This window comes from Nasonia vitripennis, chromosome 1 (assembly GCF_009193385.2).
Source record: "Nasonia vitripennis strain AsymCx chromosome 1, Nvit_psr_1.1, whole genome shotgun sequence".
In the NCBI taxonomy this organism is placed as follows: domain Eukaryota; kingdom Metazoa; phylum Arthropoda; class Insecta; order Hymenoptera; family Pteromalidae; genus Nasonia; species Nasonia vitripennis.
Genome location: NC_045757.1, coordinates 9598372 through 9624602, shown reverse-complemented (window position 1 = coordinate 9624602; position 26231 = coordinate 9598372). Strand labels below are relative to the sequence as shown.

The window sequence follows — 26231 nt, the reverse complement described above, 5'->3', positions numbered from 1 at the left end:
TATACGTTCCATCTCCGTCACGTGCGCAGCTTTCCTCTAAATCGCATGCAAATTGAATGCCCGCGCTATCTCGCAAGCGCGCGCGGCCTTTTACGAGGAAAAACCGTAAAATTTGCGCGCGCAAAAAAAAACGAGCTTCTACTGTCTGACGCACGTGAGCGACTCGACGGAGTCACGTGATCGAATTCGCGATTTCCTCACGAGAGAGGGCCGTGCGGATTAGACTCACACCGTGTGTATAGGAGAGATAAGGCGCGCGTGTTTGCAATTTCTCGCAATTTTTTGTCCCGCTAGCGCTCGCTTTTTCCGATGGATACGCGGCATTTTAGAAATGCGGACGTCACGCGCGCGTACGCACTACAGTGCACCGGAATAAGTGCAAGTCGTGCGAGGTGCTCTCGAGGGGAAATCGTCGAGCGATTAAGGATTTTTTTTTGCGCGCGGCTGTTTGTTTCGCGAGGAATTTCGGTGTTGTTGCTTGTTTTCGTTCGAAGGAAAAGTGACGCGCTTGGAAGGGCGCTACTTTTGCTCCTTTGTGGAAGGTATTTGTTAATCGATGAGGGGGAGAAAGCTGCGACTCGGAATGAATTGAATTAACCGCAGTTGAGGGAATCCTGATGATTGATATGGGTGAAGTGCTGCGGATAAGTCTCTGTTTTAATTTTTAATTTCATTCGCTAATTAGATAACTTTCACGGAGATTGATTGACGGAGGTAATGATATGATAAAACGTGAAATTTATTTGTCGATTCTTGTTCGGAACACAGAAGGCAGGAATAGATTAGAGTCGAAGTTTGTGTTGTACTCTCGAAAAATATCTCTGCTACCTCATTAACCTTGTCGATCAGATTAACAAGATCGTGGAAGCGTTATCTGCACAATGATACGTGAAATTATGAATTTGATAAGCATAGGTGGTCGCGATTGTTCGCATCAACTTGAGCAGCCCTCTGCAAGACTTCAAGTAGAAACAGACCTATACGGCAAGACTGAATACTCCGAGAAGGCGAAATGAGGTGCATTCATTTTGCACAGAGGGCATTAATGTTTCGAGCTCGAGAAGCCACCGACACTGGCCCTAACCCAGGCGCAGTGGTCACCGCAGTGGCGGCTTCGAGCAAGCGCTATTCTTATACCTGTCGAGGACGAGAAGGTCGATGTTTTTGCTCGGTGGTCGCGCACATACCTGCATAGAGCGAGGATCAACCGATGCCGTTATGTGCGCGAGAGCTGCGAATTTCGCTGCTGGTACTCGCTGATAATTCGTATGCAACAACTGTATACGAGTTTGAAATATCGTTTCTGCGTTGTATTATATATTCCATAAGTCTGAATAAGAAGAAAACTTCTTTCTCGGCATATACACTGTTCACGAAATACGGCAGCGTCGTTATGCTCCAAATGCATGCAGAGCGCCTTATCTGCGAAAGCGAATCGCGAAGCTGCATTATACGCACTTCGCGGTTTCTTCGATACTGTTATACACACGCGCGTATACGAGCTACTTCCTCCATCTTCTCTCATGCCCGCCTACATCCTCTTGTTTCACCTCGATTCACTTCCTCCGTACGCCTTTGCTTTGATTTATACTTGATTCTCAAATAAGCATTGGATATTGCGCCGTTCTCCGCTGCCGTGGGCGCTTCGGTTTCGTCGCGCGACAGACGCTATTGAAATAGAAGTGTATATAAAACTCAAGCGATAATCGAGCGATACGCGCACGCGAATAGCGAGTGTTAAATAGCGCCGGTGGAGATCGAGGTTATCTGTACACGCAGTCCAACGCAGAGTAAATAGCTATTAATTCCCTTGTAACGCGGTATGTATATACAGATATCAGCTCTCCGCGTTCTTGAAATTCCGATAGTATTAATTTATATCTGAAAAAAAATCTCGTTCCCCTATCGTCTCGCATTCCCGACATACTCGCGACTCCTTCAGTTATTGTTGTTCGTCGCGAAGCGAGATAAACAATTGCGAGTCATTGCGCGAAATCAGTAATGCAGAAATGTCAGACGTGTCGCGATACGCGTTTCTCTCTTCGGAGTAACGCGATCGACATTCTCTTTGCTCCAATTAATTTCGCCCGGCGTCCATCTCTCGGCGCGTTTTCTCCGCTTCGCGCGCGGCCACCCAGGCTTATTCGGCGGCTAACCGGACCACAGCGCAGGGAGAGAAAGTTTGAACGGATATGCTGTTCTTTTTTTCGTCAATGTTGTATTCGTGCTTTGTTTAGAGCAAAACCTAGTTAAATCTTGCTAAAGGCCGCACGTGGAGGTATAATGTCATTGCTCAATTTCGGCGAACAAAGAGTCGAGAGAGGTTTAACCCATGAGTCAGCATCGGACGTAAAACCGTTCGTACACACCATCTCGTTACCGTGCCAAATGCTCGCGATGACCTACCTCAATTCGCGACGACAACCTTCACCGTCGCCCAATTTTCTCTCGAGCAATAAGAACCGACTATTCTCGCACCGCAATCGGTGCCGGATCTTCGATCCAGCCAATCGATTTTTGCCGAATTTCGCAAACGTCCCATCCAATCGCGACAGTGAAAGTAGAGCCGCGCTGCACGAGAGGGACAGCTTCTTGTGCAGAAGGAGGAGGAAAGTGCGCATGGCGCACGTAAACGAGCCGCCAGCGGAGTCGCGATCGGTCGTTGCGTTACGTCGTTGTATACTGTAATTGCTCTTTTTGTACTTGAACCGCGAGCTATTCTATGCTAATTGTTCGATGACGCGCCGCTGTGACGAGTGGAGCAGTGATTAGAAGACTCGTGCGGCATTGACGGAATTCAAAGTGCTGACGCTTTGTGGCATCGAGTCGATCTGTATAACATGATGAATAATGAGAAATCGGAGGAGTGTCGTCGATCCACTTCGATCAATAACCAAAATCGTCGCAGTCCTCGGAACTACTCGCGCGCTTTTCGCGATAACGATGATTTCCATACTGTATAGCTCGTGCGAGTGAGGCACTGAGGACGCTGCGTCGCGAAGAAAACGCTCGGAACATACACGTATACCCGCCTCTCGCGTAGCACACAGCGCAAAATGCACACACACACAGAGCGACGTTATAGGTGCAGAGAGGGAAAAACGGCACGACAGAGCGGCGCCGCTCGACGAGGAATGTTTATACGTACACGTATGCACATCGCCGCTGCAGCTTATATATTTCCACGAGAAGTGCAGCAGCAGCAGCAGGAGAAGGAGGAGGAGTAGGAGGTGCTGCAGCGCCACTGGCTTTGCACCAGAAGAGGTTATGAGACGCAGTTCTACGGAGTTTTCGCGCTGCCTCACGTGCAGCGCGCGGCCGGAAAAGCGCGCGTTTTGTGGTGACGAGGCGTTGCGTAAGAGCGGAGGGAAAAGTGTTACCGAATTTCCTCGCGTCGAGGATGTAATTGTGCAGTGCGTGTACGGTAAAGCATACAAGGGGGGATGTCGAGCGAAATCACAAGCGAGCTTGTTTTGCTCGCGAGCGCATGTGTAATACACAAGGCGCGTGAGCGGAGCGATCGACGATAAATCGATGCTCGCGCAGTTTCGAAAGCGCTGCTCGAATTCAAATCTCGAGATCCGATAAACAACAACAAAGCGGCGAAAGAAAGAAAGAAAGAGAGCGAGAGAGAGAGAGAGAGTCGAGGCGCGCGGATTCCTCCAGCGCTTCACACTCGCGCTGGACTTTGACCCGCGCGGACTCTGACACGTGCAGCAGTGGCTCAGCGTATTACATATCTCTCTCTCTCTCTCTCTTTCTCTCTCTCTCTCTCTCTCTCTCTCTCTCTCTCTTCGCGGCAGTGAAACTACGCGGAGTCGAGTGTGCGATTACAGTTTTTGTGTGTGCAAATAGAGCGTACACATTATCATGACGCTGGAGAGTCGGTGCCGCCGTGACGTCAAGCGCAAGCGAGGAAGAGCTTTAGCGGGAAAAAGACGGCGCGCGTGATAAGCCCGGATGGATGGAGAGCGATGACGGTAAGACAGAGAGAAAGAGAGAGAGAGAGAGAGAAGTGGTGACTGTTGTTGCGGATGATTGTGCAATTCGCGGGCTTTTCGAGCATTGATCGGAAGAAAGAATACTATTTTAGGCAATTCGGAGCGTATTTTAATTTCAAATCTGCGGAATAGTAGAACTGTTTACGGAACTACATTAGCGCAAATGGCACGAGTCGTCGTCGTGTTGATTGGGCATTATTTTACTTCGTAAAAATAACGTTACAGTTATCGACGTTTTCCCGCGCGTGTTTTTGGTGAAAAGGCGTATACAATAGCGGAACTTGGTATTAAAAAATTCATGGTTTTCTTCCAACAACATATTTTCGATGAAAAAGCTGAACTCCTAATGAATGCAAACACGCTTGTTTATAAGAGTTTATCAATCATTCATGATTCATACGTCGGTCGCACTATTAATTTCACAACGTTACGTGTGCTCTGCAGCTCTCGCTATCGAGCGCGCTTTTTTCTCTCGCGCGTAGAATGACCCGAAACGATGTGAAAAACGTGTCTCTACTCGGCTCCTATCAAAATCCTGCATTCGAACGCTATGGCGATAAATCTTTCTACGCAGAAAGGCGTATCGCGAATGTAAATTAAAAGAAAAAATGCATATAATAAACAAACTGATAAATCAAAAATCGCGCGAACGTACACAGCCCCGATACACTTTATCTATACTCGTTTCAATAACGTTGAAAGCCTCCAATATTTCATTCTCGATGGAATTAAATTCGAGTATAACGAGGGCTAGGTTCGGCGTACGTTATGTGGTCATTATCGATGCGCCCCCCTGACAAACAAAGTTTCTATACCGTGTGTAATTACCTTGTTGTTATTGGTCAGTGCCCTCTTTGACTTTATTTGTCGATCGATTGTTATTTACATTTTAGAAGTTCGGGGAACTTGTTTTTCTCGATTCGCGGTCATGTGGATTTCGCTAGAAAAACACAAGAGCGATTTCACATGAAAATTAATTTCTAATATCAATCTTCCAACTCTCCTCTCTAAGCACGTATTTTTCTCTTGTATGTTACAGGTGAGTCGCAAAAATGATGATTTCGCTAAAAGCCTCCGGTCACGTAAGTCCTTTTGTGTGTGTGTGAGTGTGTGTGTGTGTATATATATATACACGAATAACAAAGCGCGACCCGCACTCGAAAACTCGTCCAATCACTCTAACGACTATCGCTTTGGAAATTCAGCAATTTAATCGTCCTTAATACACGAAAGCCCTCTCTCTCTCTCTCTCTCTCTCTCTGTCTCTCTCTCTCTCTCTCTCTCTCTCTCTCTGTCTCTCTCTCTCTCTCTCTCTCTCTCTCTCTCTAGGTATTACGAAAATATCCTCTTCGCGGAGCTCACGCGTTCAATATAGCCTATAGATGCAAGTTGTGTCCCGATCGATAATCTTAGCTGCTCGCATGGGAGTCGGCCCCGCGTATAGGTATATAAACACATCCTTGCATGTGGCACGCAGAGCCTTGCAATCCGTTTAGGGAGCGGATTTTTCATTCATTTTTTTGTGTACCGCCACCGCGCTATCCTGTATTTTCGATCCGGTTTACTAAGCCAATTTCATGCTTTGTAAGTAAGAAGGAGCATAACAGCGTCTGTGCGGAAAATAAGGACACGCGGCGATACGTAATGCGACTTGTTCGCAAGTTTCGCAAAGAAGTATATTCGTCTCGCAGGCAGCGAACATCAGCACTGGACTGGCCCGCATCTACAGAGTACAAAAGCAACATCGTATCCCGCGCCTAATGAAAATATATTCTTGCGCGCGATGATACATCCCCGTCGCGGCGGCGCACCCAGCACGGGAGCCGAGAGCGAAAAAGAAGGCAGAGAAGAGGAAAGGTGTCGACGGGCTGTCGGAAGGTCGCGGTCTAATCAAGATTGATGGCGAACCCGCGAAAAGTGCTCGTGATCGAGTAAATGAGTACACGCGGCGGTATCTATAGTTATACGCGTGCAATATATAGTGTATCCGTATATTTCACGTAAATCTCCTGAAAGCACAATTCGTGTCCAGAAAAGCAGAGGCGACGCATCACGGCCTCGCGGTCAGTCGAAGAAAATAGCGAGTAACCCCCCATCATCCTACGTATATACACACCCCCTCGTTACGTCGCGTGTTACACGTGTGCGCCTGATGCGTTCTTTCGTATTAGAGTCGCGCGCGCGCCACGTAATTTTTCTCCCTCCCTCGCGCACGTGAGCGGGATAATTCGTCTCCTATATATAACGCGTACACTACGCACACAGAGCCGCAGACAGAGACACACTTGCCCGTGCGTGAGGTATCGGGGAAGCCGCTCGCGGAATCCGCAAGTATACTTTATTGGAAGGGATGACGCTGCGGATGTTCGCCGATCTGCTTCTTTTGTGCAGCAGTAGCACCAGCGGCTTTGGATTGTTACACACATATATATATATATATATATATATATATATATATATATATATATATATATATATATATATATATATATATATATATATATATATATATATATATATATATATATATATATATATATATGTGTGTGTGTGTGTGTGTGTGTGTGTGTGTGTGTGTGTGTGTGTGTGTGTGTGTGTGTGTGTGTGTGTGTTGGGGAAGAAGTTGCGCGACTGATGATGATGATGATCCGGCTTTGCGCTTTGCTGGGGTGTACGATTGATTGTTATCGCTGCGATCTGTACGCGGATTCTATCGAGTATAGTGTTATAAGCACAATGGATATATGCGCGAAAATGTACTCTTATCTATACACTGGAATCAGCGTCATTCTTATATAGTTCTCGCGAGCGAGGCGCGATCTCGAAAGCGATAACTGTTTCGCTTTAGCGCCGACAATGGCAAAGTTTTGCTCCGCGGCGACGACAAAGCGAAGGCAAGGACAATGTGCGCACGCCGCTCGATGCGTCGAAGGAAAAGCCGCGAGCGCACAAACGGCGCTGCGTCGTCGGGGAAATCAAAGGGTTTGGGGGAAGCTGAGAGCCGTTCGGGGGTTGCTCAGGAAGCGGGAGAGCCCGAGCTTTAATTATAATTCCATTAACCCGATGACATACGCGCGTCAAATAACACGATACGTCTGTGTACACACAACGCGCGGCGGTATACACGTGAAATTACACCCATCAGCCGAGACCGCTATATAAGCGTGTCGGGACCCCCTCTCTATCTCTCTCTCTTTTTCTTTCTTTTTCGTAATTTTTTCCCTTTTTCTCCCTCCCTCGGCGCGTTTGTGTGTGTATTTTTTTGATATTGTGTGTAATATAGGGTTGAAGGGCGACGACATGGGATTGTCATCGGGTGGGTGTGTAAAGTAACGAGGCGTTTAATGGTGATGCAATTTTCGCACAGCCGAAAAATGTTTTGACTAATCGCTCTTGAAATTGAAAATGCGAGGGTAATCCAAGCTCCAAGCCAAATATTGCCACATCCGGAAAACAGCCATAAAACCGATCAACCCCTCGATAAAGAGCCCCCGTAAAACATCGACCGAGCCGCTTCCCCAGAGGAAGAATAAAACAAAAAAGAAATTAGAATTGGAGAATTTAGAAGGTGCAGGGCATCGCACCGCTGCTGCAACAAGCCATGAGTAAAAAGGGAAAGGGCAGTGCAAGAGCAACAACAGCGGCGGCAGCGGCAGCTGCCCCCCCCCCCCCCAAGTGTCGTCTTTCCCGTGAAAAAGGTGGACGGCCGCTACCGTACGATCGCATGTCTGTGTGTGTGTGTGTGTGTGTATGTGTACGAGAGCCCGACAGTTGTTTTGTTCGCGCGCCCGGCCAAAAACTTATATTTTCGTTGATCCGTATATAGCCGAGTGCACATGCACGTACGCCTGCCACATGTCACGTCGCCCGGGTGCGTATTGGGTTATATGTTCGCACCGCTCTCTCTCTCTCTCTCTCTCTCTCTCTCTCTCTCTCTTTTTTTTCTCTCTCGACGCGTACACACACGCAGTCCAGGGTGATGCAAGTTCACCTCGGCGTGAATGACTTATTGTCGGACGATATTCCAGTGTGCTTCTGTGCCGCTGGGTTTCAAGGTGAATTTGTTTTTTCTTATAGGAGTCGAGACTCGCTGTGGCGATTTTGTTGTTGACTGGAACTGGATTTCGAAAAGGCGAACGTTTTCTATCGTATACACTGCGCGGTGTGTAAAAAGTATGCTTTCGTGCGAAAGTGTATTCTTGATGGCAAACAGGTGTATCGTCGGAGAACCAATAGTTCGAAGAGAAATTTTGGCGCGAGGTTTTGTGACACGCAATCGCAAAATAAGGCAGTTCTTCATCTTTGCAATTTTTCGAAGCCGTCATCTTGCCATTGTTCAATACTCGATGGACTCGGCTATAGAAAGCAGGAAACACTTGTTGGTTCACTTTTAGATCGATTAACTCCTCGAGTTTGCGTTCAAGCTCAGCCAATCGGTAAAAAACTTCAGCGATTGCTGTTCAATCGCGAAGGAAAAAATCATTCTCCCTCTCTCTTAAAGCAAAATTTTAGATTTCAAGCCGAACAATCGCTCCTAACTCGCGCCCAACGACTATAACGGCACACACACACACTCATCAAAAAAAGGGGGTGAGGGCGCAGGTGGGCCACTCTCTCCTATACATATATACATGCGTATATACTTTCGAGGGAGGAAAGCAGGAGGAGAAGGAGAAGAGAGAACAATGCCCGGCGTTGTAGACGCCACGACGACGCTACGTCTGCGCGTCTTACTTCCGGTGACTCTACCTCTCTCTCTCTTCAAGCGCCTAATTGATTTCCAGATCGCTCCCTTCAGACGGGGCGTAGCGGATTATGGTATCTGCGTACTCGTATACGTATATAACGCGAGAGTTCAGACTTACCGCGCGCGATGCGGTCGCCTCCCTACGTTGGGTTTATCGGTGTTGGCTTAGAGAATGAAGATAAAGTATCGCTTGAATTCATTATAAAGAGATGTAAAAATTATCAGCCGATATGCATCAGAGAAGACGATCCCGGTTTAGCCGATCTGCTCACGGGCACTCGGCGCACGAATTCGCGCCAAAAGCGCCGATTCGAATAGCGATACCGTCTCGCATCTCCTAATGTACAATGAAGCAGCTCTCTCGTGTGTGTACGTGCAGCTCCATCCGTGCGTACGTGTAACCGGTCGCACGGTCAAGTGGCAGATTGTAAACATCCGGCACCGATGCAAATTCGCTCTCTGCGACCGGCGCCGCTGCCGTTTTCTCTCTTGGCTCTCCTGTGCGCGCGCTGTACTTCTCTTGACCTCGCGTCGCCGCCGCCGCCGCTGCTCTCTTTTTATCTCCGAGTGCTACACTGGTCGCCTGCTCACTTCATCGCTGCCTCGTTGTGGACTTTTAGAGCGAGATGTTTTGCTTCGATTTTGAAATTTTCGTAGCGTTATCTATCCGGTAGTTTTATAGTGGCAGTCAGTGGTTAAGTAAAGTTCTGACTTGAAATGTCGCTATTGTAATCTAAAGCGATAACTCAAAAGTCTCGAAACGACGCTGTCACAATACCGAGAAAACGGAAAAGAAAAAGTAAGGGACCCGAATAGATAAAAATTCAAAAAGTGTGTATTACCAAGAATTGTTCCTTCCAAGAAAACTTCAAAATATATATACATCAATCCCTTTTCTCGCAGCTTATCCTCAATCGTACACATCTCGTTATCGACTCAAAAATTATAGTCTTCGTCTAATGCAGCCTTATCTCCTCTACTTTTTGGTTCTCTCTTCCTGCCCCGCAGTCCGATGCCTCACTGCTGCACGTCTGTCCGACTCAATGATATAAGACTCAGTGATATAAGTCTCGATTGCGAGACTCGAACTTCGTGGGTGGCACTTTATGTACGAGCGCCTCGTTCGCCATACGATGCTATTTCTAGATTCTTGCACGCATAGGCTCGAGACGATCGCGCGAATCAAAAGGTGAATTTCGCAAAGCGATAGCAAACGAAAATTCATTAACGTAAATTAAAAACTTTGGCGCCGTGCCCTTAAAAGAATACACAGCCGCGTTTCTAATTTCGCCCGAACGGCGCGGCTAAAAATAGGCAAGCTTGAAAGCAAGCGAGAGAGAGAGAGAGAGAGAGAGAGAGAGAGAGAGAGAGAGCGAGTGAGAGAGAGGGAGAAAAGTTTTACAACTATACTGCGTATCAATGGCGGATCCGGTGTGCTTCTCAGCCCGGCGTCACATCTGCTATCTGACTTGCTGATTTTGCCGACGGCGACGACGACGACGCACAATACCGCCGGGCCGCTCTCTTGATTTCCATATCTTCACACTCCCGGCGTCGCGTCGATGCCGCGCGACGCTCTCTCCCTCATTCGATTGGTTTCGTTTTCATGAATTTAATAATGATTCCATTCAAAACGCCCGCCGCCGTCTCTCGATTGCATTATTCCCGCGTTGCGGGTGAATATATGTTTAGGGATGGATTATTCCGAGCTGGCTTTGAACTGATGCGAGCTATCGAGAGAATGCAGCTTGCGCTTCGTGGCGAATCTGATGAGAGTTGAATCGAGCTACGTATTTGCTTGAAAGTAATCTCTTTTTAACTTTGAAACAGGCTGATTCCAAGAGGAGACATTTTCACTTTCGTTAAACGGACACAGAGCAGCTCTTCGAGCCGATAATCCCCGATAACTGCATCGTCGCCCCCGCACAATAAGAGCATTTACTTTTGCACAGGTCCTGCGCGATAATCAACCCCTTCGCACTTCGCTCGCTCGCATATTTCCTTTGTGATTGGATTAGGAAAGAGAGGGAGAGAGCCGGAGCTGATCGAAAAGCCTCTCGCGAATCGCGCGCGCAGCACCTCTCGCTGCATTCATTCTGGCGTTTGCCTCGAGGCTCTTTCTCCTCGGACCTTTTAAGAGTCGGCGGCGGCGGCGGTTCCTCGACGCTTGGCAAAAGATGCCTCAGAGCTAAAGAGAGGGGGGGAGGCCAATATACACTGCGGCCCTTTAACGAGGTTAGGCTATACGAGAGCGGGCGCCCTTGATTTGGGCGCGAAATTGCCCGGCAAAATCAAATTTCATTTTGCCCCGGAGGCGTATCTGGACAATCGAGAGACTGCCGGGGCGTGTGTATGTGTGCGCAGCGGCGGCGCACTCCTCTATAACTCGTCAAGCAATTTTCGACGTGTGATTACTTTACTTGCGGCTTGCTGATGGCTGCTCTCTCTCTCTCTCTCTCTCTCTCTCTCTCTCTCTCTCTCTCTCTCTCTTTCACTGCACACCTCGTCGCGTTCTCCCCTTCTCTGCGCGGAGCGTTTATGCTGGGAGTGTTTTGGAAAAGTATTTTATGGGGGCATCTGATAGGGTCGTTTGCGTTGCTCCAAAATGCTTTCAGGAGGTCACTGAGACGCGGTTGACGTAAACATGTTCGAGAGAGAGAGGGACCAATTCATTGAGAGAAAATCCAAGTCCCGGACATGCCGAAGACCGTATGCCACCCCCGCAGCAGTCCCATCTAGTCTTCGTCCATTAACTCTAATGACGAACATGCACATCCAATCATATCAAGGACGGTTTTCCATTATCAGTGCGATCGATTTCTCCTCTCCTTCTTGGCCGCTTCTTTCCCTATCGCGTACGTGTACGCGTTGCTGCACGCATATAGCCCACATACACGGACACGTACACACGGAAACGGACAGACACACGAGAGCGAGCGAACGACGTATAAGCAGCAAGCGCCTTTCCGAGTGAACGTCGCCGATGCTATCTTCCCACGCGATGTTTAAGGAAAGAGCGCCGCGGCCGAAAGAGAGAGAGAGAGAGAGAGAGTGAGAGAGAGAGAGAGACACACAAACGGAACAGCTATAAGCGCCCGCGCGAGCCTCGTATTAATCGGGGTGTGTTATACTTGTACGCGTGAGTTTTTATCGCGAATTCGCTAATCGGAAAGCTTTTGGCTGTGAATAGGATGGAGAGAGAGAGAGAGAGAGAGAGAGAGAGAGAGAGAGAGAGAGAAAGAGAGAAGATCCGAGAGTTAGGCGATTATTCGCGACTGGATGCGTTGCGTTGGTAAGAAAGAAAGCGCAGCGGCAGCGGCAAGAGAAGAAGAAGAAGTGGGAAAGAGAGTGAGCGAGGCGAAAGAAAGGGGGCAGTGTGAGACAGAGAAAGAGAGGGAGAGAGACGAAGAAGCAAAAGAAGGAGAGGGAGAGCAGGTCCAAGTTTATAAGGGTTCCTGGAAGGCCAGCGACCTCCCTTGGGCCTCTTTCATCTGGACCGCGCGCTCGCCTCTCGCTCTCTCTCTCTCTCTCTCTCTCTCTCTCTCTCTCTCTCTTCGAACTCTCTTGCGGCGTCCCTTCTCCTCCCGCTTGTTTTCTCTTTCTCTCTCTCTCCCTCTCTTGCTACGTCCCGGTCTCGTTTTCTACATTCTTTCTCCCTTCCCCCGCCGGGAGCAAGAGAGAGAGAGAGAGAGAGAGAGAGAGAGAGAGAACAATTACTGCTACTATACACTGCAGCTCGAGTGCCAGTGCCCCGTGTGTTTTCGGACCGTTTCTCTCTCTCTCTCTCTCCGCGTCGCTCCCTTCCCTCGCCGGAAAACTTTCCGCTCGCGCCGCACTTATGTGCTGCGTCACTTCCGCTCTTATCGGTCGAGAATGCCGAGAGTGAGAGAAAGACTCCTTCGCTTGGGATTCCCCGGATTGAGAGCTGCGCTCGCGGCTTTTGCGGATTTCCGCGCGAGGGCTTTCACATTTTTGGAAGAAATGCTTTTTGGCGCGGTTCTTCTATATTATGCTGTTTTCTCATTGCTTGGCATGATTATGTCCGACTTTCAATGCGACAAACTTTTTACGTTATACTGTTCGGATAAATTTGTTCGCGTTTCAAAATAATTAAATGACATACGATCGTTCGCGATATAATGGATTAAATATCGCTTGAGCGCGCATATAATTGAACGAATATTCAAATTAATAATCAATATCAATATCACACATAGACCTCGAAAATCCGCCAAAACAACCTTCGTAGACAAGCAGCAGTGCTATTACGTCGCAGATCTAGTATAGACGTACACTTGCGTAGACTGTACTATACACACACGAAGACCCGATATACGTACGTATATGCGCTCCAAACTGCGTCGTTACGAATATAGGGATAAGGAGGCGCGCACACACACATAATCTCTCTCTCTCTTTCTCTCTCTCTCTCTCTCTCTCTCTCTCTCTCTCTCTCTCTCTCTCTCTCACGAGCATCCGTGTGTGGTCCGCGATGAAATGTGAGCGTTCGAGCTCGCACATGGACAGACACACGCAGACACGGTTTGTATATACACGATACAAGCTCATACAGATATAGACGATGCGGGCAGGAAAAAAACACATGTATACGCTCGCACAACACATGCCCGCGATAATGCGCTCTCGAGAGGTGGCTCTGCGCTCGAAGAGATAGAACTTTGTGCGTACGTTGGTAGTACGAGGACGGGCGGGTCACGTGGTTCTGTCCCTCCGCCTCTGGAATGCGCGCCGCGGATCTTCTCGTCTGCGATGCCTGTTATAAGCGCAGTGCGCAACTCTTCAACTCTTCAAGACTCTTCATCGACCCTTTAAACGCGAGTTTTAAACTCCGATGCTTTTAATCGCTATGCGTACGCTATGATATTATGTACGGAGACTATCGGCCCAAGGTTGCCGGCAGTCACGATTAAACGCAGTCGTTATAAATAAACCGCGGGATTCCCGAATAGCTCGAATCGCTCCCGTTAGCCCTCTTCCAATTGCGCGCGCGCGTTAATTATAATCGATTATACCGCTCCGCGGTGGAGAATAAAAACCGCTCGTATAACTCTCATCTCGTCAAGCGTCCAGCAATTAAATACACTCCTCTTTCTCTCCCGAACGACCGTCACGCTTCGGAACGACGAGAAAAAGTCCGGGCGTCAGCTCTTTATTAATTAAAGCCCCGAACTTTCGCGAGAGACGAGACTCCTGCGTGCGCCTTCGCGAGAAGCGCGGCGTGTGGCCTCGCAAGCACGTATACGGCGCTAATGTACAGAGGAAGAGTCTATATAGGAAGCTCGGGAGGCGAAGCGGTATGGAAACGTTTTCCACGGTTCCCACGAGGCGACGTCCGATTCCCCGCTCCTATAGAGCCTGTATCTATGGCGTGTGTGGAGCTATACTCTCGCGTGCTGTAAACGTGCATACACGCTTTCGCGCCTCCGCACTCGTATATTATATGTACGTGTAAGCGGGAGCCCCACCGATGTATAGGCGCTCAGAGCTCGTGTCAGTGGCTTATCGAGGCGAGAGTAGAGCTGCTGCTGCCGCCCGAGAGATGCTGCCACGGAGCAGCCGAGTTGCTCGATCTCCTCTCTCTTTCTCCGGCGCAGCTTCTCCTCCCGTAAGTATATGCGCGAGATAGAGACGCGGACTAGCCGGACGAGATGGTGGGAAGAGAGGACTCTCTCCTCTCTCACCACTTTCTTTGGCGCGCCGCGGCGTATGACAACAACACACGCGAGACCCCCCACTTCTTTTCCTTCCTTCCTATTATATAGTCTGGCTCTCTTTCTAACTCGTTTAGGCGGACGAGAGATTAGCTGATGCTTGAGGCTCTGAAGGATGGCTCTCTTTCTCGTACGAACGAGCATGCGTTTTCGAACATTATCCTTGTGTCTGCGTCGTTCGGATATCGAAAAATATTTGGAATCTTTCGTTCATCGTAGATACGAAACGAGGGGCTAATCCGAGTTTATGACCATTACGATCGACTGTGTGTATACCGTGACGAGATCCTCCCTCTCGAGCCAATTTCCTGAATTTCCAATGTCCAATGTCCTGCCGAGCGCACCTCGTCTCCGTATCCGATTACGATCCGTTGCTTATCGGTCGCCCGAGCAGATACATGCATATAGTGCGATTCGTCGAGTCGTCAACTGCACCATAGAGAGAGAGAGAGAGAGAGCATCGGCACGTTGCTGAGATGCCGCAGGACCCGGGGCGCCGCCATCGGCGCGCGCGTCGCACGCGTTTCTGCCTCGAATTCGCAGCCTGCTTTGGATGCTGCCTAGCTTGGCTCCGACGCGGTATAGTTGCGGCGATATTTCGGATTCTTATCCGCGCGCAGAATGTTGCTCTGAAAGAGAAAAGGAGAGCGAGAGGTTACCGCGAAATGGTATACGAAACGTACTTTCGAGTCGGAATTGAGATTACTCCGAAGAAGTGGGACAATCTCGTTTACATGAATTCCGGCTCGCAATCTCGCGGACGATCCTACTCATGCTAATTAACTCGTAAACCTCGGGGACACACTCGGCTCATCAGTCAGCCAATCAGATAAGCCACCAGCTCGCAAAACTCCCACTCATTATCATCAGCATCCCACAGCGAGATCCGAGGCGGGAGCGAGAGAGATAGTCCCTTATCACATCTCCCTTATTCTCGTTTTCGCTCATATTTACCGCGTCCAAACCCCCGCGGCGGTCGACTCTGCGTCTCGGCGGAGTCTCTCGAAAATCACTAGCGGTAGGACTGGTGCGCGTTGACGACATTCTCTCACGTGCTCGAGTCGTATCCGCCGTTCCAGGTATAGAGAGAGAAAGAGGGAAAGAGAAGGGACGTCACCCACCGCGAGACCAAATTCTTGTGAGTATCTCTCTCTCTCTCTCTCTCTCTCTCTCTCTCTCTCTCTCTCGTACTTACACTCTTTCCGAACAAGACACACGGTAAATAGTCAGCCTCAAAGGAGAGCGGAGAGAGAGAGAGAGAGAGAGAGAGAGAGAGAGAGAGAGAAAAAGAGCCGGCGAGTTCCTCGCACTCTCGCGTTCCGCGGGTGAGCGTGGAACCTGCTGAGGAATTTGAAGGAAGAGGTAGGAGGGAAGAAGTCGAGTGAGAGGAGAGAGAGGAGGACGACGCGCTTTGGTTCCTGATTCTCTTGCTGCATAGCTGAAGAGACGCTACTCTCCGCGGCCGCGCGCACTTGATTTTCTCGCCGCCGAGCTCATTGGACGATGATAGAGGCCCCCGAGAGAGCGAGAGCCGGCCTTCTCACGCGTGTGAGGATATGATAATCGACCGCTGGCCGCGACCAATCGCTGCTCCCGCTTGTAGCTTTCGTGCGCCGGCTCCTATCGGCTCCTGACGGTCATCGCGGTAAAGTTTTCCAACCGGAAACGCTCTTTTCAAGCGGCTCGAACCGGTTCGACGCGATCCAGAAATTCATAATCCGGCAAGAGAAGCAAACACCTGCAGCAGCGTACCCCTCTGCCCCGTAAAACTCTACTCGGTATCCGCGGAATCCCAAAGCGAAGAAAACGCCAGCAGCAGCAGCAGCCCTCGCGGAGGAAGAGTCTTAGTCATCGTTGAGCCGGTTAATTTACTCTCCTCCCTCCTCCTACCCCCTCGTCGGCCCTCGTACATACACGAACGCACTCTTCTCGCTCCCTTCTGTTTGCGATCTCCGCTGCAAGCAGCAGCAGCATCAGAAGCGACGACTATCCGGGGGGATCGAAGCGAAGAGAGATAGTCCTTTTGGTCTTTTTCGCGAGCAAGCGCGGCAAGGCCCTGCCAACAGACACACCTTGCTTTGTCATTGGCTCTGCTCTGCGCTCTCGACTCTGCGTTTCTTCTCCTTTTTCTCCCGCGACTTCTCACGCGGAATTCCTTCGCGGAGAAGAGCTTTTCATCTCTCTCTCTCTCTCTCTCTCTCTCTCTTGGTCAGCTTCTTTTTTCGTTCTTATTTTCCTCTCACTTTCTTCTGCGTGCGCGCGCGCGCATTTCTCAAATTTCCATCGTTCCGCGCGCGTCTCCTTCGGCTGCTCCGTTTTTTTTTTCGTCGGACGAGTCGAGCTTCCTCGTTCCTGGCATTTTCTACATTCGTTTCGAAAAATTCATGCGCTCTGTGTGCGGGTGTACGTGCACTGCACACCCCGGGACTCTCCTTAATTTCTTCACACGGTCCTATACACCGAATTTCTCTTCCCATAAATTCCTTCCCGTTTCCTCCTCTTTCATCGAAGACGCGTATCTCTCCGTCTCTCCTTCCCAGATTTTCCTCTCGTCTCTCCCCTGCGTACACACGTACGGTCGCCGCGAAGACGCGTTACACGGCGTGGATCCGAGCGGGGCCTTACGGCCGCATTCCATGACTCCCAAGCCCCCCCCCCCTCTCTCTCGGATGTATCGCTCGCGCCCGCTAGGCGCAACATTCTCCTCTCCCAGTTCTACCCCCTCTCTCTCTGCGCGGAACGGGCCCATCTTCGGGGCCCTTTACCTTTCTCTCTCCGTCTCGCTCGCTCCCTTCGCGCGGCGCCACCGAACGCTGCTCCCTCTCTCCCTCTCTCTTTCCTCTTCCCTTTTCTCACTTTGTGCTACGCTCTTTCTCATCCTCTTCTCCTTGCTCTCCCTGTTCGCATAAGGCCCAGCGCGAGATTATGCGAGAGAGGGAGGGAAGCGCGCGCTCGGGGCGAGACGAGGAGAGGAGGCTCCTCTCGTATGCGTGCACACGTACGGGACTCCGAGCCAGTGTGGGGCCGCTCACCGACGAGAAGAAATATTTTGTTTACCTCGCTGCTCCCAGTTCTTTGAATCGCGCGCTCCCAACTCCCGGCCTTGCGTCCCTCTCCTCTCCCTCTCTCTCTCTCTCTCTCTCTCTCTCTCTCTCTCTCTCTCTCTCTCTCTCTCTTTCTCTGCTTCTGGGAGTCTGCACCTCCTTCTCGACTCCGCCGTTGTTCCACTCTTTTTGCTCGGCGTGTGTGTGTATGCGCGTCGGAGAAGCGGCTACGCGTCGCCCTCCTGCGTTCTGGGCCTTTCTCAATCTGGCGTGCGATGGGCCTCACTGGTTCGTTCGCCGCCGCTGCTCCTCGAGAGTAGTTTCGCGAACACTCGCTACTTTAGCCAGCCTCTCTGGATGTGTTTACGCACGTCTTTCTTGCGCCGTTGCGTCGGTGCAGCAGCTCGTTCGGTCGACGTTTTTATCCTTCACAGTGTGTGCCGTCTAAGTACCCGCGAACCGTTCGGTATTTTCGAGCGGGGCAAATAGGCTCCTACATTTTTACTCTCCCCGACGACTATCAGCCAGTAAATCGGCAAATCCGCCGAGAAAAAGTAAATCCAGCAATGCACACAGACGAGCGCACTCACACTTTTGCGAATTGAGGAAGGTCGCGACGCGATTCCAGAAACGGACCGCCGTTGCCCCTCATTCGCGCACATCGAACGGATACTTTCTAATTTATCGTCCGTCTTTCGGGATTCGGCGCGAACGGCCGAGCGAAAGCCCGCCGAACGGCCATTCGTATATTAATCACGCTAAACGCTGCAGCAACGAGAGAATCGCACCACCGCGGGCCAATATAGCTGACGTCAATCGATCGATCGATCGCTTCTCTAAAACACAGCCGATGAGAAGAAATCATATTCCACTCTCGTATAACTCAGCACACGAGCATATATCAGCCAAACGCCTCGTTTCTTTTTTTTTTATCTCCGCGGCATTATCGGCGGGAGAGCAACGACAGCAGCAGCGAGAAAGATATTCTCACGCCTCGAATTTCAGAAATTCAAAGAGTCCGCTCGCGCGAAGCGACCAGCTTGACTCCTTTTTTTCCTCTTGCTCTCTCTCTCTCTCTCTCTCTCTCTCTCTCTCTCTCTCTCTCTCTCTCGCTCTCCCGGCGAGAGCGCGATATATGGTGTCCCACGCGTTTCACGCACATAAAATATCCGTGAAGGCGCGACGCATGCACGAGAGCGAGCGCGTATGTGTGTGTAGGAATACCGCAGAGAGAGAGAGTGGAACTGTAAGCAGTACCAGCCAGGGGCAACAGCACACCAACGGAGAATCGTTCGCTCCTTATTCGTCGCTCTATCTATCCGCGCTCGCGTTGTTTTTTGGCGCTAATTTTCATTTTTCTATTCTTATTGTCCCTCTACTATGTGATTGAATAAATTAAGCATCTCTCTCTAGAGTAGCGTCGCAAAACAATGTTCAGTATAGTCGAACGTATCGGGAGACATTCTAAGCATGATAACGAAAAGCGGCCCTCAGCCGAGAGCACATGACGGAGAGCGACAAACTGCTCGAGCAGCAAAAAGCCATACGCCGCGCAGCTCGGAGCTAACCTCGTATAAGCAGGTCATTACCGCAACTAGAATAGCGCACTCGTGAGTCCTCCTGGCGCGTATCACTGACGCTCTCGTCCGCAATTATCTCACTCCAGCTGTCCCCCCTGCCGTATACCATCTCCGAGTCTCTCTCGTGCCTTATACCGCCGCGCATGCACACCCTCTAACTACAAGCGCCGAAAGCGCCTGCGTCTCGCCGCCGCGTCGTGTATATAGTATACGAGAACGAAAAGAACCCGCGCGTTCCTTTCCTCTCTCTCTCGCTTCTCTTCTCATTCATACTCGCTCCTCTCGCTCGTGTGTGTACGCGCGCTCGCACACACGGCCACACGCACGCTCTCTCCAAGTATGCAGCCGCGCCGGGGCAATAACAACATGCCGATGCACACACTCGCGCGTACACACGGTCTGGAAGGACGCGGGAGAGGAAAGGGGAGAGAGAGAGAGAGAGAGAGAGAGAGAGAGAGAGAGAGAGAGAGAGAGAGAGCTGGACCCAAAGATATATGGCAGCGAGCAACAAATGAGGTCCTTCCGAGAATCGGGCCACCGACACAGCCGAGAGCTGGGACGAGAGGGTGAGAACCACCCTGAGCTTCTCTCTCTCTCTCTCTCTCTCTCTCTCTCTCTCTCTCTCTCTCTCTCTCTCTCTCTCTCTCTTGCTCATTCGTTCGTTCACTCGTCGTCGACTGCTTCTTCTTCTTCTGCTGCTGCTGCTTCTCGGTCCGTGTGGAGCGGCATTCGAGAGGTATTATAAGGAGGAGGAAGATTGGTCCACTAGGATTTTTTTGCATACTCGCGCGCTCTCTTTCCTCGCCGCTCGTCTCCTTTTTTTCTTCTCGCATAAATTAATCGAGTTTATTGACTGCGACGCCCGTCGCAGCTCTCTTTATTCGCCGCGAACGAGTTTCTCCCGTTCGCGAGTTTTCGCGACAAAACTTACCGATACGCAAAAATAATGCAATGTATGTTAAAATCGAACTTTCGCGAGCGAGCCTCCTTTTTTATTCTCGCAATGCCAACGCGAGCGGCCAGATAGCTTATAATCACACGGCCCGAAAATGAATATACATGTATACGAGAGTTAGAGATTTATCATGTCGAGTTAATAAACAGGTTGTCGCTGCCGCCTCTGCCCATACATGTTACAGTGCCACTTTTTTTCGAAGCACACACACACACACACACACATCTCGATCCCTCGAAAAGCATATGCATATAATCAATGTCATTAATAATAAAGAAAGAGCCGCTAGCGCGCGCGAAAAAACGAGCAGCCAAAATAACGAAACTTCTCGTTCTGGCGCGCGCGTCATTACCGGCAAAATTTAAGGCCGCCGCAGATTATACACCTCGCGCGCATCGCCTCGAGCCTCTCGACTGCTCTCTTGCATCCCCGAGAGGGCCAACTTGGCGCCACGGTGTTCACCCCCTTGAAGACGCCGCCGCCTCGCGTGACTGAATTTCGCCGGCTTTCCGTGAATGACTTGGCCTCGCGAGAGAGAGCATCAGAGCCTCGAGCGAGGATGCGATAGGCAGCGGGAATTATTTTATTCGGCTGCTCGCGTGGTGAAAAGCCGCAAGATTGGCCGCGTTTCATCGCAGCTGCGGATGATTCTGTAAGGCAGGAAACGGCCGAGCCACTTGGCTTTTCCGAGAAGGACACACAGCGTGAAAAATCGATGCACCGCCTTTCTCCAAACGGAGTCGATTCTCGGTACGGGGCTGATGCCGCTCAAGGCTCCGAAAAGATGTCAACGGAAGTCCCTAATTGACAAAAGCTCCGGACAAGGAGAAACATCCCGCGATAGAGGATCAGCTCGTCCCGGCGGTCCAATGCGTGTACGGGACTATTGGTCTTCGACGAATTCGTGTCCGATAACTGATGTGTGCGTGCGATGCAGTCGAGCGCCATCGCGGCGGGATCTCTCTCTCTCTCTCTCTCTCTCTCTCTCTCTCTCTCTCTCTCTCTCTCTCTCTCTCTCTCGGTACATAAGGTGCACTCTGGGCACGAGGGCCTCGTCGATTGAATTTCGCTCCGAACATCGCACCATCGACCGGATAATCACCGCGAAGCTCAATTCGTCTCGTAAAACGGCCCGGCGCTAATAAACCTTCGACGCGTCGGTCGGCCAATAAAAGCCAGCGATTAACGGATCAGCCCCCTCGAGAGAAAAAGCTCGACACCCTTCGGAGCACGTGATGTACCTTGCACTGCATCGAGGAAGGATCAGCGCCGGAAACGATTCGAAAAAAAGCGTCAGGGGTATACTCTCTCTATACCTGCCTATCTATGAGGGGCAGCACACACAAATCGGCGTCGGGCGCCTGACCCATTGTTCCGATACCGGGAACCTGCAACGCGCGGCCGCGACAGAAGCCAAACTCTCTCGGCCCGTGAAATACGACCTTGCATCGTTTTTCGTACATTTTTGCTGCTCTCTCTCTCTCTCTCTCTCTCTCTCTCGTTCGCGGTTGCTGCAGGAGCGAGAGAGAGAGAGAGAGAGAGAGAGAGAGAGAGAAAACGAGCGGCGCCGAATTTCGAAAGAAGCCACCTCCTTTCTCGGAATGAGCCACTTAGCGCGAGGAGTTAGGTATTTAGCCTCACCGACACGCGTCTTTTCTCTCTCTGTCCCGCGAGAAGGCTCTCCTCTCTCGTCATCCGCTGCTCTCTTATGTGTGTGCGTTACACGTGAGTGTATACCTTGCCGAAAGTCTTCTCTCGAATAAAAACAGCTATACAAGGATAAAGGGACTGCCGGGGCGCCGCCGCTGCTCTTGTTGTAACTGTTAAGTGTTTCTTAAGGGGTGTTAAACGCGCCTGCACACGCCCTGGAATCAGAGCGAGTTCTATGCCTTTTTCTCCCGGTGTTTATACGCTCGTTAGACGCGCTGGGAAATCGTCGAGGCTGTTATTGTGCGTCGTCGAGTGAAAAGCGCCGCACGCGGTTTTGAATGCGACGAGAAGGATCTCGAGGGGTTGGGACGTTTAATTGACTATACCTAGTGGGGACTGACTTTTTCACGCCGAGTTGTGCTTCATCAGCGTTGCGCAGGGTAATTGATTGTCATTTGTGCGTGAAGTATACGCGTATAACTGTATACTTCACAAACTAAAATGCTTTTTTCTCCTCCGACTCTTGGGGATAGAGGCGTATCGAAGGAATCCTCGGAATCCCATACAAATTCCTAAACACATAAATGAAAGGAACGTGGGTAGATACAGAACCTAAACATATATTACTTATAATCTTTCTATTTCTCACGCGGACATACTCCGCGGGATTATCTCTCTCTTGCATTATCTCGACTCGCTCGTGTGTGCGTGTGCGAGATAAATAATATAACGTTGTTGCGTAAAAGCCTTTTAATTTTTCGCTCTGCGTACGAGTAACAATGCGGATAAATTTTCAAACTGCCCCGAGCGCGCCGCAGCATTATTATTTTTAGAATATCTACTTAACTGTAAACCAACGCAGTACGGAGAGAAAATTAGCATAACGATAAAGCGAGCGCGTATATGCATCGTTGCCAAATTAAACCGTTATAAATTTCCAACGCGCAATCCGCATCCACCCCCGCATCGGGGATACGCTACATACATATAGGTATAGAGACACAGAGTCCCGCGTGGGAATGAAGACGGACGCTTTTCCCTCGCAGCGTCACCTCGAGGAAAAGGTCCGTCTCTCGCTCTCGCATCGGAGCTAGTGTATAGAGAGCACCTATAGATTTTATCCTCTTAACCGGAGCGACATTAGCTATCCGGGATTCTCTCACGGCGCCGAAAAAAGATCCGAGGAGAGCGATCGTCCCGCGCGAAACTTTGGATTTCAATTCTCTGATGGGAACGTCGCGCGGGCCAATTTTCCAAGCCTCGCGCATTAACATTCAGAGAGCAGCCCTCTCGCTCATTCTTCTTTCGGGGGAGCTTTTTCTCAAGTGCGTCGAGAGAGAGAAGAGAGCTGATGCCGCGGGAATGAGGTGTATAAAGGTGCGTGCGTAATATCGCGCGTAGGCGCCGCGCTGTTCCTCGAATCGATCGATACGTAGTTTAGTGTATCCAAGAGAGCGTGGGATCGAAACGAGGCTCTGTGGAATGTCCCCAAATATTATTCAAAATAGCACCGACTAGTATAGAAAGTGTCAACATCGGCATAAAAGCTTTAATAAACCATAAATAACTCGGGAGTCGACGAGAACAATGGCGCACTCGGAAGAAAGTTCGGCGAAAATTTTTAAGAACACCTCGTCAGGGCCGAGGAAATCCCGCGTTTGAATAACCGCGCACGACACGAGCAGACGGACTGCCATCAGCGTTAAAAGCGGATAATCTGCATGACGCGGCGGAGAGAGAAAGAGAGAATAAAAGAAAGGGAGAGCCGGTTACGTAAACCGTTAACAAACGAGCCATTTCCGAGAAGTAGGTCAATTACTCGCGCAACAAAGGGACGCAGCCCCGGCGCCGCGGCGAATATCACTCGAGGAAAAAGATGCATTTTCATAAGCGAGAGAAAGAGGCAGCAAGGCACTCTCGTTCGAAGAATCCTTCTTCATTCTGAAGAGCCGGGAAAATCTACCGTGTATATATATATATATATATATATATATATATATATATATCGATTCTCGGAACCCCGGGCTGGCACCCATAGCGCCGAAGTTCGAGGAAAAAATGCCCAACGCATCACCAGCCTGCACTCCTGGGAAAAGTGTGAATGGCTTTTCCGCGCGCGGAGGAGGTAAACAGGAAGACCGAAGCGAGAGACTAAATTTATGTTAAAAGCTCTCCGCGACGCGCGTATTCTCGGAAGGAGTCATTGTCGATTCCCTCATACTTATTCAGTACGGAGGCTCGACTTTTCGTCTATCCGCGCGACTTATGTATACATAATTACGCGCCGTTGTTTTGTTCGGCCTTTTTTCCGATTCACCAACCGCGAGATCGTCGCCGGCGGCTTCATTGACTAGCGAGGCTCGTGATATGACCCAAAGATAAAGGTATAACGCAATGGTAATTTACAATGATTGTTGAGAATCACTGGCTCGCGCGCGCGCATACAGCAGCGTGACTTCAAAGGTCAAGGAAACGTAATTCACAGGCAAACGCGCCGACGCTTCCATTCATGCATACGAAGAGTCGAGCCGTTCATTCTTAAGATTTTCGGCGCCGAGACGAGCCTCCTCTCTCTCTCTCTCTCTCTCTCTCTCTCTCTCTCTCTCTCTCTCTCTCTCTCTCTCTCTCACTCTGTCGGAGCTGTATATAGGATATATACGAGAGCCGATGAAAAAGCCCGATTGTATCGGGGCGTTGATTCACTGGGAAAAGTTACGAGAGACGCCGCTTCTGGGAGTAGGGATAAACAGGAAAAATTTACGGCCGCTTTTCCACACTGTAAACCCGGGGCCCCTTTCGGCCTCTTCTTTTTTCTCCACGTCGCGCCGCCGCGGCCATGAATGAAGCTTCATTCACCTGCTTAATGCAGCGTTTAAACGGGACAGGAAATTCGCTTTCACATGGTAATTGACCGCTCGGGCTTCTCCGACTCGGTTCATTCCTCTCTCTCTCTCTCTTTCTCTCTCTCTCTCTCTCTCTCTCTCTCTCTCTCTCTCTCTCTCTTCTCTTCGGCTCGAGAGTTTTCCGAAATCGATACGTCCAATTTTCGGAATTGGATCCCGATGGGCGTACGCTGTAAACACCTTTGTGCGGCGTTTTTTACCCATTGTTTGCTGCGCATAACGAGCCCGATCCCCGATACATTTATATTCACGTGTACTAACGATCTCTCTCTTTTTCTCTGTTGCAGGTAAGTCACGAGACGACAATTTTACAACACAGTCCTCGTGAGTACGATTTCTTTTCATAGAAAAATAAAAAAAAACGCAGACCAAGTCTTTTCATCCTCGACCGCGACAGATAAGCCGAGCGCGCGTACTTCTATGTCCACACTCGCGAGCTGCTCTTGACGCGGCCTTAATCGAGCCGCGCGGCCGGGGGGAAACGCTCGCCCCCCGACCAGGAGATGGAAGGGCCGAGATAAATGGAGAAAACGTGAGAATCGAAGACCGCCACCGGCGCTCTCTCTCTCTCTCTCTCTCTCTCTCTCTCTCTCTCTCGAATCTTCCCAGAAAAAAGGCGCCGCGCCCCGTGTACACATACGGTATAGACTGCATTATACAGATACGAATTCGTCGGACTGCTTCTCACTTTGAAGAGCACGTGGGAGACGTCGATCTGGAATTTCGAGTGATGGATTCTCGTGAGATCGACTTTTGTCTCTTTTTTTTACAAAAATCGAAATAATTTCGTCTCGTTGCATTTTCGAGATTCTCGAGATGATTAATTTTTGAGCGCAAAGACGCATACGCAGGCTGCATGCACGGGCTCCTCGAATTCGCGTTTCCATAGGTGAACCTTCGTCAAGGGAGGAGCCGAGTCAAGGCCTCTTCTCGAGAGTCGACGCGCATTAATAACTCCGCGGCCAGTCGACTTATACGCGCATATAGGTGTGTATGTGTAGCCCGAAGAACGCATGCGTCATCACTTTCGCGATCTCGCTAATTTGTTTATCAGCCCGGAGAAATGATATATCGAATGATAATTACGCCGCGCGATGACGCAAGTGTGGAAAAAATGACACGATCCGTCTTTAATAACGTTTTCTTATACCCTTCCATGAATTTTCGCGCATCATAAAAATACCCTGATGGCAAGCGCGTACACCTATTTATATAGCATCCTCACGAAGTCTCTCGGCAAAATGGCCGCTCGCGTCTGCAGTTGTGTATAGGTATACACAGTATAGAGCGAGGGGCGCGCGGGTGCGCAATCGCCTTCCTTCGGAGAAAACCGTATCGATTAAGAAAAGGGCCGCTGCCGGAGCGCGCACGCAGAGAAGCTGCCGTGGTAGTCCTATTACACGGGATTTCACCGCGGGCTCGATGTTTATATATTGCGGAGAAAACCGATTCATTTTTCGGAACCCTGATTGTATCTCGATGCACTTTTTAATTTCACCGCCGGATCGGTCTCTCACCGAAAACTTCAGCGATCTCTTCGATTTCGCTCGACCTCCTGTATATACCTTCAAGCTAATTGATATCGAGGCTTTTTATCCACATGCGAGCAGTTCCTGCTC

At 50.1% G+C, this 26231-nt stretch overlaps 1 protein-coding gene across 8 annotated transcripts in view; it reads left to right on the top strand.

The window, feature by feature from the left end:
* LOC100120252 (serine/threonine-protein phosphatase 4 regulatory subunit 1) overlaps positions 1–26231 on the top strand; it is a 151102-nt gene that overhangs the window by 62303 nt on the left and 62568 nt on the right. Inside the window, exons 1-3 of one of the 8 annotated variants that reach the window (XM_032595786.1) lie at positions 3192–3424; positions 5041–5083; positions 24900–24936. The exons of 2 other annotated variants lie outside the window; for them this stretch is intronic. The gene's annotated coding sequence lies outside the window, so the exon portion shown is untranslated. Of the gene's footprint in view, positions 1–2865; positions 3981–5040; positions 5084–24899; positions 24937–26231 lie in introns of those variants that run through there. 5 more of the 8 variants (XM_032595789.1, XM_032595787.1, XM_032595785.1 and 2 more) reach the window with 5 other exon arrangements.